Here is a 13,759-nt window from a genome sequence, read left to right on the forward strand (position 1 = left end):
CAGCAGCGTGGGATGCTTCAGCAGCGTGGGATGCTTCAGCAGCGTGGAATGCTTCAGCAGCGTGGGATGCTTCAGCAGCGTGGGATGCTTCAGCAGCATGGGATGCTTCAGCAGCGTGGGATGCTTCAGTAGCATGAGAAAATAGCCTATGGGATAAAGTAATTTAAAGCCACTATCTGATAAGGGTGCAACTCCCATAATGTGTAATAGTAAGACCAAAAATAGTTAAAGAAACTCAGATGTGATACTACATGCTTGTACTCCAAGCGCTCTGGAGACTAAGACAAAGAGTCATGAGTTTGAGGCCAGCCTGAGATATATAAACAGATGCTGCTTGAGAAAAAGATAAATAATAATATAATTATCAAAAGACTATAATGAACTTTTTTCAAAGATATTCAATGCCCAACAAATAAATCAGAATGTGTTCAACATGATCAGATTTCAAGAAAATGGAAATCATATGACAGGTTTGAGTTGATTCACTGTGATTTACATTTCTTTTCCAGAGGATGGGAGAAGATAAATTGGAATTTTATTCAACAGATATGAAGATTCAGTTATGTAAGATGGATACATTCTAGAGACACAACATTCAGTATTATGATTAATTTAAATATGACATAATGTATTAAAAGTTTTGTAAAGAGGGTAGATCCTATGTTTGGTGCTCTTATCACAAATAAATATATATGTAATAACTATGCAAAGTGATACTAATCTTAATAAATTATCTACTGAAAAATATAGATAGTACATATTTATATACAATGTGTATTTAACATATGTGTACATATATAATACATAAGAATTAATACTGATTAATACAATACAAACCTAATTAGAAATTTACCTGACAGTATGTTCCCATTCATACGATAATTGCAGTTTTATCATCTAAAAGTAGAAAATGCAATGTCATCCTACACATAAAAGCATATAAGATGAATATGTATTTCCAGGTCAATGGGGACTTTAGGGCACTTTCGCTATAAATATTTGAGATTAGAATCATTAGCTGAAGCAACATAACCAAACATTTATGTATATGTGCACCACCTAGGAGGCTTCTCATTTTTGACAAACTCACAAGTGATGTTGGTATATCCAGAACAAACTTGGACTGACAAGGTCCTGGACCACTGTATTTTCAATGTGTCTGTCTATCAAGTGTTGGGCTTCTTGTATTTTTTGGAACAACTAATTAAGCGCAATTCCCATATGCATTATCATATCAAATTTACTACTTTGAAAGCAGAAGTTAAGCATATTCAGATTTTACATGTTGTAATATTCCTTCAAATAAGTCTCACCAATAAGGGGAATAAAAGAGCAGTTCTTCAGAGCAGAATAGTAGTTTGGCTGTGGGGTGGGAAGCTGCAGTTTAGTGCCTGGCTACCTGTGTGATCCCAAGGTATGGTGATAACAGTCATGACAATAAACCAGAGTCCTTCAGGAGGAAGGAAGATGCCTATCTGTACAGTATAATCCAATATAAAGAAGAAAAAATAAACAATGTTATATGAATGATCTCCCATGTTCCTAAGAAAAATTAATGGGTTATGTAAGTTCTCAAATTAGTTCGCCACAGGTCATAAAAACGGTAACAAAATACAGGGGAGTTAAGCAAATTCATGGGGGTTTCCAGAGTGAGTCTACCTTTTGACTTGCCATTTATATTCCCTTCAACTTGTTTGATAAATATGTTTTATAAAATATGAATGTTACCAGCATACCAGAATCAAGCATGTTTGGATCCATAGAGAGGTTTCGTGTTTATTTCACAAAAAAAAAAAAAAAAGCAGTAAAAAGCTTCTGGATTTAAATGTGTTGTCTATGTTTTTTCTTATACAAAGATACATTTTTCCAAAATTTGAATGTTGTAAAAATGCAATATTTTATTAATTTTTGAGAATTTAATACATATATAATGTATTTTGATCACATCCACTTCCCAGTAACACACTGGACAGATCCACTCCCCAGCCTCTTACTCCTTCTGAATTCCATGTCTTCTTTTCCCCTCATTTTTATAACCTGCCAAGCCTGACGCCGTGCACATACTCACTGTTGTGAGGCCCTCCATTATAGCATGGTTGACTTACAGAAAAAAAAACCTTAAGAGGGCTGTAGAGATGGCTCAGTGCTTATGAGCCCTCATTGCCCTTCTACAGAACTGGGGTTTGAATCCCAGAACCTATGTTGGGCAGTCCATACCTGTCTGAGACTCTAGCTTCAGGGGATCTGATTACTCTTCTGGCCTCTGTGGGCATCTGTCAACAGACATTCAAGCATATAACAAACTTAAAATTTTACTAAAGACAGAAAACAGATCCTTCTCCATCCCTAGCAGCTGCCAGCCCTCAATAGATCCTCTCAGCTCAAACTGAAGACTCAATCCATGTGCTTGTGACTGATCTAGCTTCATGCAGCCCTTGTGCAGGCAACCATGGCCACTGCAAGTTTATGAATTGGGCTCTGCCGTGTCCAAAAGACACCATTTTACTGTGGTCTTCTTCTCCACCTCTGGCTTTTTGAATCTTTCCATCCCTTCTTCTGTGACAATCCCTGAACTGTGGGAGGTGGGGCAGGTGGTAACATAGAGTCCCATTTATGGCTGAGTATAGCACAGATGCATATACTCTGAACTTTGTCAGTAATGGAATTTTTAAGTACATGATACAAGTGAAAGGAACTAGGATGAAAATGTACTTTATATATAATCCCCAAACTAGAATGTAAAGGGAAAATCATTTGGGGGAGGGGACACTGAGAGGGAGACAATGGCCATTTGAGCTGTAAAAAAGTGTTACAACAAAGGAGCAGGAGGAACATGTTGAGCAGGGAGATGAGATTATCCATGGAGTTGCATGGGTCACAGTACCTTCTATGTTTTCAAAGCTTCTAGAATTACATACTGCAACATGGAAATCTTACATCCTGTGAGTGAACCCTGCTGAATGTGAGCTTTAGAGAAAAGTGAGTAAGTGTTGCCTGGGTCAGAGGGAAAAGGTTTTAAAAGTTGTTCTGTGATAATTTCCAGTTATAACAAATCCTAAAACTAAGGACTGAAAATGGAGAATGTGGAACCAGAACTTTGCATCAGCGTCTGAATATAAAGCATACTGAACCCTATTAATCTCACCAAAATTTGATAGTTCTTGTGGTGGTTTGGATGACAATGGTCCCCATAGGCTCATATGTTTGAATATTTTGTCCTCAGTGGAACTGTTTGGGAAGGATTAGGAGGTATGTATGTGTTGAAGGAGGTGTGGCACTGGTTCTCTCTGTCTCTGTCTCTCTCTGTCTCTGTCTCTCTCTGTCTCTCTGTCTCTCTGTTTCTCTCTCTCTGTCTCTCTCTCTCTGTCTCTCTCTCTCTCTCTCTCTCTCTCTCTCTCTCTGCCTCCTGCTTGTGGCCTGAGTTCTCAGCTGTTCCTGACACCATGCCTTCTCTTTGCCATCATGGACTTTAGCTGTCTGGAACTATAAACTCAGTTAAATGCTTTCTGTTTTTAAGTTGTCTTAGCCTTCCTGTTTTTCCACCACCATAGAAAAACAATTATCTAATCCAAAAATTAACTAATACAGATATACTTCTGAAACCCAAATGGTTTTATGCTATCAACACATAAAACTGTTTCAATTTTTAAACTTTATCTTTTTGCTTTTCAAATTCCTACTTTCATTAATTTTAATACAGTTATATGTGTGTACACGTGCATGTGCACGAGAGAGAGAGAGAGAGAGAGAGAGAGAGAGAGAGAGAGAGAGAGAGAAGATATTTTGGAATATGTGTTCAAAATTAACTTTACTATTGAGACAATAGGAAAAAAGCCTTGGAGATCACTTATCTAGAATACATTCTTTCAAACTTTAATGTACATATGAACTACCTGAAGATCTTATAAAAGAAGTCTAGTTGAGATGCTGAGGGTAGGTTTGACCGTATATCTCTAATGAGCTCTCCCATGATGGTATTGAAACTGGTTCAAGTCTAAAAAATTCACTTGGGACTGAAAAGGTCACAGAACAATTACTGGAAGACATCAGATACTGGTCACTGAGTAACAGCCACACTCAGCTCTCCCTCCTGGGGCTTTGGAGACATGACTCCTTATCAGTCAGCCGACCAGGTCTCTTAGCACTTTCATAATGCATGCTCCCAAGGAGCAAAGTGTCCCCCTTTCCATGCTTATAAAGAGACAGGCGGCAGTTAGCCTCATTGCTTACCCAGCAGTGTAGACTTCCTTAGAATGGAAGAAATGCTGTATAATACTAGTGTGCCTTATATTTACACATGGTTTATGATTTACCAACTATATTCATACAAGTTGACACGTATCAGCTTACAGTGATCCTTGGAAGTGGAGCAGGTGTACAGTAAACCCATTTACAATCACAGAAAGAACAGCAGAAGCAAGTGGAGTTCCTTCAGAGTCGGATGATCAGGAAGAAGCAAGCTGAGGCGTCTGATAGCTGAGAACTGCTGGTAGAGTTTTAAGCAGATGAGAATCATTAGATTCAAACATGTTGTAGACATTTAATAGCTGCATCTCTGAAGCTTAATAAGATCACCAAGAGCAAAGATACTTTCGTTTAATTCTGTGGGAAGTAAAGTAGACATCACTAAGGAAAAACAAATCTTGATGCGGGGACTGATGCCACCAGATTCAACATGGCTGCATTTGAGGTTGACAGATGGGGCTGATGAAAGGAAATATATTTGGGGAATCGTGTAAAGGGAAGAGATGAAAATGATTGAAAGCAGAAACTAAGATGAAAGGAGAAAGGAAGGAACATACTTACAAGCTCTCTTCTCCTCTTATAAAGAAAACATTCAACTGGAGCCTAGCTTACAGTTTCGGAGGCTTAGTTCATTATCATCATAGTATGGAGCTTGGTGCTGGCAGTGGCTAAGAGTAATATCCTGACCATCAGAGTGGGGGGAGGGGAGGGGGGAAGGAAAGAAGGGGGAGGGAGAGAGGGAGGGAGGGAGAGAGAGAGACAGGGAGACAGGGAGACAGGGAGAGAAAGAGAGAAAATTCAAAGCCTGTCCCCAAATGATACACTTCCTCTAACTAGACCACACTTCCCAATCCTTTTAGTCCTGTCAACTTTCAATTAGTTCCATTCCCTGGTGACTAAGTATTAAATATATGAGCCTGTGTGGGGCAGGTATTCTCATTCAGACCACCAAAGTAAGCATATCAGGAACATTTGTAAAAAGATTGATAAAATCCTCTCAGTACAGGCCACTGAAATGTAGTGGCTTCATAGTTACACTAATGTATACTTCATTCAGGACATATAGATACACATCTCCAAGTGACAGTGTGGTGTCCAGAGCAGATGTGAGAACATAAAAATTTATGATATGTAATTATAATAATCAATGGAAAAATCCACATTTTAAAAATAAAGAGTGGAGCTGGAGAGATGGCTCAGTGGTTAAAAGCACTGACTGCTCTTCCAAAGGTCCTGAGTTCAATTCCCAGCAACCACATGGTGGCTCACAACCATCTGTAATAGGATCAGATGTCCTCTTCTGGTGTGTCTAAAGACAGCTACAGTGTATTCATATGCATCAAAAATGAATTAATTAATTAATTTTAAAATAGAGAGCAAGTGGGCCATTGACCATAAATTCAAAAGAAAATTAACCTAGTTCAATTATACTTAAAATAAATAGAATATATTTAAAAATAATTTTAAATTTTTATTTTGGAAAAAAATACAAACATTTTTATAAGTTCTGTATAAAGAAGCAAGATAAGGAACCCAGAGGCTTGGAATTCAAAAACATGGAAATGAAAATTTTTGTTCAGTCAATCTGTAATCAAAATCAATCAAGAGAAATATTTGACATGTTTAGTCAAAGTCTTAATATACTTAACAGGAAACACCAAACAATTGATTTTTAAAAAGACAAACACCTTGAAAGAAAACCAAATGTAAGGTTTAACAGCCATAGTGAGAAGGCTGTCATAAGAGGCTTCACAGCCTCATGAAAAATAAGCACAAAAGACGTAGAATAACAGGCTTATCTTGCTTATCAGATTGAATCTAGCAAGATTACGTCAGCATGGTCCTGTGCTTGCTAAAATGTGAGAAGGGCAGCTTGATGGAAGTAGACAAATCAACAGTTGGGGATGCAATTTGCAAGTCTATATGACAATTTGAAATGCCCTGACTCCTTTGTTTTTAAGAGTCTGTTGTCTGGTAGGTGATCCATGCTCCATTGGGTGGCTTTACACTCATGACAATATGACATCATAAATTATATTTGGTGGCTTATTGAAGAAAAAAGAGAAAGACGTGAAATTGGGAGTCGGGGTGGATCTAGGAAGAGCTAGAAGTGGAGAATATTACCAAACTACACTGTGAACAAGCATACAATTAAAGAATTAACTGTCTTAGTTCTATGGCCCAGCAATTTCATATTTAAAGCATTTAGAAATTTGATAGCCGTTCTGATTTTAATGACCATTACCTTTTTCAAAATTCTGACAGTTCTAAATATCTGGCATATACAGAGATAATCATGAAAGCCTTCTTAAAAACAACAACAACAAAAAATGAATTACCAAAAAATATTACAAGAGAAGAATGGAAGAAGTAAATGAAAAACTAGAGAGTCACGAAAAACACTGGAGTGAGAGCCAGAGAGACGACTCAGCGGTTAAGAGCACACGCTGCCCTTGTAGAGGACCTGGGTTCTGTCCACAGAGCCCACATGACAGCTCATGACCATCTGTGATTCCCGTCTCAGAGGATCCAACACCCTCTCTTGGCCTCCTGGGGTACCAGGCACACACGGTATGCATTCACACATGTAGGCAAAACACTAGTGTACGCAAAATGAAATGGAAGTAGCCTTGGAGCTTGCAACTTAACTATGAAAAACAGAACAGTGGAGAAAAGCTGTAGGCAGCAACGTCAACCGGTGATTGTGTTGAGCTTTGAAAGAGCTATGGAGCCCGGGCTGCCACTCAATGGTAGAGGGCTTGACTAGCATTCATACACCCTTAGTTCAATCACCAGGAGGGTAAGGCTTTTGTTGTTTTGAGACTATTATATATTTTCTTCATTTCCCCCTTCCCTTTGTCCCCCCTCAAGCCCTCCCAAACACCTTCTCCTTGTTCTTTGTCGTGTTCATGGTCTCTTTTTCCACTACATGTTGTTACATACATACATATATAATCCTAAATACATAAACACAACCTGCTTGGTCTGTTTAATGTTATGTGTATATATGTTTTCAGGACTGATCATCTGGCATTGGATAACCAATTGGTGTGCTGTTCTCTGGAGAAGACTATTTCTCACACTCTCAGCATTCTTGAGTTGCCTGTAGCTGGTTGTGTAGGGCTGAGGCCTTGAGAGATCCCCCAGCCAACTCTGTATATGTTACCACATCTATTGGTGCTGTTGTTCAGCTCAGGTTTAGGCAGCCATGTTGGTGAGACTTCATGGGTCATCACTAGAAGACAAAATTTCTCAGCAAGATTCCTACATACTAAGGTCTCACAGGCTTTCTGCTATTGCTATTGTTCTTGTCAAGGAAACCTCTCCTTGCCAGGGACAGAGACCATTACAGTAAACCACAACCAATCAAATGCAGAGTTGGGGATCCACTCCAAAGGAACACATCTACAAAGCAACTCCTACACCTAAGACTTCAAGGAACATTGCAGAAGAGGGAGCAGATAGATTGTAAGATCATTGTTTTCTTATATATTTTGAGCCAAAAAGGACAAGCCATGAAAATAAATGTATATTTTAGTTTTAAAATATATACAAGTGACTTGATATGCAAAGGCAGGTTGATATCAATGGGAGGCCTTCCTTCTCTAAGGAAAAAGGGAGAGGAGAATGGGGGATGGGGAGGAAGGGACTGGGAAGAGGGGAAGAAGGGAAAATTGTGATCAGGATGTAAAGTAAATAAATAAATTAATTTTCAAACACTAATGAAATTGGGAAGAATCTCTAGGAAGTCCCAGAGACATGGGATTGGGAGAGGCTCCCAGGAGTCCATGCAAGTAACGTTAGCCAAGATGCCTAACAGTAGAAACACGGAACCTGAAGAGGCCACCTCCTGTAGCCAGCAGAAGGGTAAGACCATCAACCCACCCACAAAACTATTTAAAACTTGTCCTGTCTAAAAGAAATGCAGGAACAAAGATGGAGCAGAATCTGAAGGAATGGTCAACCAATAACTGACCCAATTTGAGACCCATCCCATGGTTAAGAACCAATCCCTGACACTATTAATGATACTGTTATACTTACAGACAGGAGCCTAGCATAACTGTCCTCTGAGAGTCTCTACCCAACAGACAGATGACTGAAACGAATGCAGATACACACCGCCAAATGTTGGTCAGAGGTTGGAAACTTTTATGGAAGAGTTGGGAGAAGGACTGAAGGCCCTGCATGGGATAGGAAGTCCACAAGACAACCAACAAGTCAACTAACCTGAATCCTTGGGAGCCACCAAGAAAAGAGAATACACAGGCTGGACGGAGACAACTGCTAACTATGTAGTAGATACGTAGTTCGAACTTCATTTGGATACCTAGTAACTAAAGTATGGACTGTCCCTAAAGCTGTACCCTGTTTGTAGAATGGGTTTCCCAACATGGTTCCCTTGTCTGGCCTCAGTGTGAGAGGATGTGCCGAATCTTGCAGAGGGTCTAATCTTGCCGAATCTCTAAGAGGAGCACCCTCTTAGAGGAGAAGGAGAAGTGGAGGGGAAATAAATAAATACTTTTAAAAACTAATGAAAAACTATATGCAAGTGGTAATAGATGAGTAACTGTGTACATTTGTAAAGGGACAGGTATGTGTTCATGTCTCCATGATGGGTTCCCCAAGAGATGGGACTAGGAAGAAAGAAAGAAGATGTGTGATTTGGAAGATTTTTTGTTTAATTTCACAAATATAGATGTAAATCAGGATCGTGTATGGTTTTCTTTTTACTGTTGTGGTATTTCTAGCATTTCCTATTTCTTAAAGAAAAGAAAGCCATCTTTAATTGGAAGGAGTAAAGGGCTAGAGACAAAAGTGTCCCCTGTGTAAGGAAGAAGAGAAAGGAGGAGGGGCTGTGCCAGAGACACCAGAACAGCAGGGAGACACAGGGAAGTGAAGAAATTCAGCGTCCAAAAGGAGAGCTCCCAGAGAAGATCTGCAGGAAACAGAGAGCTGGGGAAAGGCCAAGGTAACCCTGGTGCAAGAGCAGCTCACAGGAAGACATGGCAGAAGAGGAAGAACCAAATAGTGACGTAAATGGTACAGTTGATGGTTTTCTTGCAGGAATAGGAAAATCACCCTGAACCTCTCGGATTAGAAGTTTATTACTGGACGTGCAAGCACTGTTGTTCGGCTCCTGCTTGGGTGTTGCTGGTCTGTGGCCAATGCTAGAAATTACCAAGTCAAAGAAAAGTAAGTCAAGAAGGATGTGAATGCAGGGTGCTTTCCTAAGTTTGACAACTTAGATTGTAAATCATCCAAAGTGTCAGCTGGGCCAGGAAAGATGTAAGAAAGATGTGGATGGGAACTGATGGCTGGGAAAAAGGAAGGCAAAAAACAAAACAAAGAAAGGAAACACAACCCGTAATTCTGTAACTTTTTTATCAGCGCGGCTGGCATTTTGTACACTTCATCGGCGTTATGTCTCTACGGAGCCTGGTTTACAGTGAGTGAAACTCATACAAGTCAAATGAATAAGGAGACACAAATCATTGCCAGTGTGTTACCTTAAACTGTGGAGTGAGGTCTTGGAGACAGTGAGCAGATACGGAGTCCAAGACACAGCTGGATGAATCAGCTAGACAGGAAAGAGGAATCCACACACTGAGGCAGATGCAGATCTAAGCAAAAGGAGATGACTTCCCTCAGCATCTCAGTGACACTTGTGAGAGCACAAGGAAATTCACGACTGTGAATGCCCGTGGCATGGGGACAGGGTATACGCTGCACAGCAAAGCAGAAAGCCATGACCCTTCTCTCCAAATAGCATGTGGATTAGTCGTTTAACCTGTGCTGTAATCTGCTTCTGTAGTGGGATAGGAGCTCAGACTTGTAGGAGCCACAAGGAAAGCTAAAAGTTTTGCATTGTCAAAGGTGATTCTCTTTTCATTATCTGTTAGAATAGTCCAGGAAAATTACACTTAGCTGAGTAACTCCTAGCCTTTCAAAGGTCACACAGAAATATAATCTCCAACCTCTGATGCTTCAAGATGGCATTGACACTTTAATAATATGACGATCTACCTATACAAGCATCCTGTTAAGTTTTGCGTTAGATAATTTCCCCCCAATCCTGGCCAATATACAAGTTCTGAACATATTCGACAGGCAAGAAGAGGCTAGACTACGATGTTCAATAGGTATCTCTATTCAATTTATTTTTCTTAAAATACCTTAAGCTTAACAATGGGTTCATTGGGTTATAACTTGACCGCTAAGCCTGACCATATTCTGCCACTGGAGAGGGTACTTGTTTGTTTTGAAAATGAACGGACATTATATTATACATTCTCAAAGATAATTGTGAGCAAAGGCACACTTCAGTCATCGGAAGACTTCACAGTCTGTGCACAGCAGAGACACGCCCCACATACTCTGGAAACCAGGTGTAGATCATGGTTTAACTTGTGTAGGACACGATATTGAGTAGCTAACATTAAGCCCGTGCAGGTGCCTCTTCTAATGCAGGAGGATTATCCAAACGTCATAGGATTGTCAGTGGCTTCCTGAAGTGTGGCAGAAGGCCACTGATGGATGCAATTTGCCAGTTATTGCAAAGTGTCAATCAAATCAAAGAAAGAAAGGGCAATTTTCCAATGACTAGAAAAAAAATACTCATAGCTTGTTCAAAATAATCACAGTGGTCCTCTGACTTACAATAACAACGGGACACAATATTAATCAATGGCTTCAAACGTTGTCCACTTACCTGTTCATGGATAACCATTTGACCCCAGTAGCTGTTAGTTGTTTTTATTTTTTAATATTTTGTTTTGAAGAGAACATAGGGAGGGGTGTAAGAGGGAAAGCAGCGTTTTGTTAATACCAAAAACATAGTAGAATAGCATTCGGATGGTGCAGCTTATTTGAGGAGGTACATTCTGTATTTGTGGAAAGAGCAGGATCCTGGGTTCCTGAGGATACTGGTGCTTCTGTACTATTTTGATGTGGCTGGGCGTAAAGCAGAACCCTGGAAGTTTTGCCATGTTATAAAAAAAGAAAGCAAACCATCTTTAAGGGTCCCTGCTTAGTCTTTCTTGACCACTTTCCTCTGACTCCTCCTCCTTCTCAGGGAAGGTGTGATTCAAATCCCTAGAGCCCCCTCAAGTATTGTCAAGCAGCTGCTCAGTGTAGCTTGCTGGGAAATAAGGAAAGAAATTTGACACCGAGCCTCATCTTGGCTACTGTGAGAAATACCATCTTTGAGGTCACCGGACTTAAAGGGCATTTTTTTATTATTGTTTTGTCTATTTACTGGTACAGTCTAGATAGAAGAAGGTTCCCTGATCATACAAAACGGTTCCGGGGGAAATCAGAAATTTTCTCGTCCACTTCTTCTCTGCATTCTGATTCCCCCAACTATCTCTGTCACCTTGTAAAACTGGCAGACTCTGGACCTTTTGCACGCTGGAGAAAATCACTGTTTTGCCTCCAGCAAGGAACATGCATGTTGCAACACTGACTCCTCCTCTAGTGAAGAAAGAGCGAACAAGTGCACCGAGTTGAGCTTCTTCTCAGAGACACGCGGCTGGCGACTGCAGAGCAGAGGCTAAAATCCCCAGACGCCGGGTCTTCTGGGCTGGGCTTTCCCCGCCTTCCTGCTCTGTCTCACTCGCTCCCCTCCTGCGTTCTGGATTTTACAGTGGGCTCAGGAAACAGCTTTACCTGTCAGTGACAAAGCTCACGTCCTTTGCAGGAAGTGTTCAACCCCTGGTATGGCAGACTTTTCTCTACAGCAGCAGAAGTGAGTACTCAGGGCAGATCAGGCTACGCGTAGCCGGGGGTGGTACGGGCGGGCGCTCTCCAGGGCCGCAGGTTCGAGGCCGGGAGTGGGAGCGGAACAGTTGGTTGCAGGCGCGGACAGCTTGGGGAGATGCCAGCTAGCAGCCAGAGCCTGCAGGCGCGAGGAAATCCCATCCCGTGCTGTGAGCGTGCCTGAAGCCAAACCTTGATGTCCCTCTCCAGAAAAGCTACATATTATGCCAAGGTGCTTGGCCACCCACCCCAGCTTTTACAACCGCTCTCGGCGTATTTTAAAATATACCCTGCGAGCGCGCCCTTGCGAACGAGTTTCGGCGGCGTGATTGTGGGGTTGCAGGTGGTTGGTGTCGAAACGAAAAACTGGGGAGATAGCGGGGAGGCGAAAGGGCTCAGGCAGGAGACTTGGTGTCAGCTAACTTGGGCAGTCTCCTGCCGGCTGCACAGCTGGGTGCCAGGTGAAGGGACAGAGTCACCTGAGCTCCCACCCCCACTCCCTGAGGCAGCTGAGTGGTGGCTGGGCAGCGCGCTAGGAATTCAACCCCTAGGGCTAGAAGCAAGGACACTCTGCTGGCGCCAAGAGCAAAGGATCAGGGAACAGAGAAGGTTAGACTCCCAGAATCCTGACTCTGACTGCTGAGGCCGGGGAAGACAAGGGCTGTAGTTATATAGAAATATATCCTGTTAGTGACCTCTACCTGTGTGGTAGGGAAACAACCCATGCTTCCTTAATAACAACAAGCAACTTGGGGTTTCCTGTGATTGAAATTGAAAATGTTTGCAACCTGTTATTAATCTCATGGGGAGGTGGGAGCGTCCTTTGGTCTTCATTCATGGAATTGGCTGGAAAAGATTTCCCACCAGAGCGTCTTGACCAATCCTCGCTCTGCCTCCCGTGGCTTTGCAATCGTGGGTGTTCACCTTCTGGCCTCAGTTTCCTCTGCGTACATTTAGGGAAACTGATCGCTTTTGCTGCAAGTGCTTAATGGAACAGAGATGCTGAGTAGAACACGAAACGGGAATATTTTGATTTTTTGTTTCAGTGGCTTTTTTTTTTCAAAGTAGGAGTTCTTTTTGAGAACTGATCTTGAGTCATTTCCCCAGGGAAGAAATTGTACTTAAGGAACAGATGAAGGATTTTATATGGACATCCCTTGTTGATCATGCCTGAAAATCCCTTGTCTTTGAGGATGCTGCGTCAGGACACATCCCACCAAGCTTTTGCTGGTGACTGTGCTAGGTGTGAGAATAACTGGTAGTGTCGTGAGGGTCTAAAGCAAAAGCTCTGCAGGGAGAGATGGCACTCCTTCCGAGCAGAGCCACACAGTGTATATCCTCTATGGCCTCGTCAGTCTCTGTGCTTCCAAGGGACCTCTCCTCTCAAATCTTAATGGCGGACCCTAGAGCAGTGGTTCTCAGCCTTCAATGCTGGAACTCTTTACTACAGTTCCCCATGTTGTGGTGACCCCAAGCCATAAAATCATTTTCATTGCTACTTCATAACTGTAATTTTGCTACCGTTATGAATCTTAACACAGATATCTGTTTTCCGATGGTCTTAGGTGACCCCTATGAAAGCATTGTTTGACCACCAAAGAGGTCGAAATGTACAGGGTGATAACCACTACCCTGGAGGTTTCTATCCACAAACAGCTCTGGAAAGTAGCCTATGGAGGGGACTGGGGGTCAGTGTCCACATAAACCAATGCCCTTGAGGGCAGCTGGCTGGGTGTCAGAGAGCAGGGCCAAGGCT

General features: G+C 41.7%; 1 protein-coding gene across 5 annotated transcripts in view; it reads left to right on the forward strand.

Moving 5' to 3' along the window:
- The first annotated feature begins 11,745 nt into the window (after positions 1–11,745).
- The window catches only part of Prlr (prolactin receptor), a 172,812-nt gene continuing 170,798 nt past the window's right edge, over positions 11,746–13,759 (forward strand). For 3 of the 5 annotated variants that reach the window (XM_028767542.1, XM_028767541.1, XM_028767540.1), the window contains exon 1: positions 11,746–11,992. The gene's annotated coding sequence lies outside the window, so the exon portion shown is untranslated. The remainder of the gene's footprint in view (positions 11,993–13,759) is intronic. The other 2 variants (XM_028767544.1, XM_028767543.1) reach the window with 2 other exon arrangements.

This window comes from Grammomys surdaster, unplaced genomic scaffold, assembly GCF_004785775.1.
Source record: "Grammomys surdaster isolate TR1022 unplaced genomic scaffold, NIH_TR_1.0 174, whole genome shotgun sequence".
NCBI lineage: Eukaryota > Metazoa > Chordata > Mammalia > Rodentia > Muridae > Grammomys > Grammomys surdaster.